The 668-nt window shown below is 47.2% G+C and overlaps 1 non-coding gene across 1 annotated transcript; it reads right to left on the bottom strand.

The window, feature by feature from the left end:
* Positions 1–226: 226 nt before the first annotated feature.
* Positions 227–310, bottom strand: BJ212DRAFT_t144. Its single transcript has one exon. It is a non-coding gene; the product is annotated as a tRNA-Ala (tRNA).
* Between the last annotated feature and the right edge of the window lie 358 nt (positions 311–668).

Raw genomic sequence — 668 nt, 5'->3', positions numbered from 1 at the left:
TGATGTGGTTGTTGTAGTCCGAGCAACTCTGACCAGGAGTTATATATGCGTTATGAATGAGTAAGGATGGTTAAATCGAAGTTACACCATGTGTGTGTATAGGTATTTGGTTTATCACAAGAAAGGAAAGATGCCAACCGATCTTTTGGATTTGGATGAAGATTCGACAAAACATTTTATATGTTGCGTTGCAAAGTACTGGGCTTCCGACTCTTGAGCAAAACAGTGGACAAATCCGGACTCGAACCGGAGACCCCCGCACTCAAGCAACGTGCTAAGCGGATGTGATAACCAGCTACACCATATGCCCAGTGAGTGGCCACGCTTGCTGGTCCGAGATGAGTCTGGACATCTTGTTTAGGTTGTTGCACGCACCTTTTGTCCAGATTCCAGAAGTGGGACCTTTATCGATCGATCAGGCGCAGTCTGGTGGCATGGGCAATACCCTGTGGTTGTCACATACCCTCGGTCATTGGTTGCCGAGTCTCCGAAAGCTTCATCCCATCTATCGATGATGTTCTTGGAATCCGATTCGGATGATTGACAAGGACGAAGGATTGCATAAGCAGTGCTAAATGTGCGCTTGTGGTGTGAGAGCCTGACTGCTGGTACTGGTCGAACGTTCCCTCTAGAGATCTCTAGCCTCGAAATCGAACTGAATCTTGATA

Source organism: Suillus subaureus, assembly GCF_016647635.1.
Source record: "Suillus subaureus strain MN1 chromosome Unknown BJ212scaffold_252, whole genome shotgun sequence".
Taxonomy (NCBI): domain Eukaryota; kingdom Fungi; phylum Basidiomycota; class Agaricomycetes; order Boletales; family Suillaceae; genus Suillus; species Suillus subaureus.
Note: the sequence above shows the minus strand (reverse complement) of the source record. Positions and strands in the feature narration are given on the sequence as shown.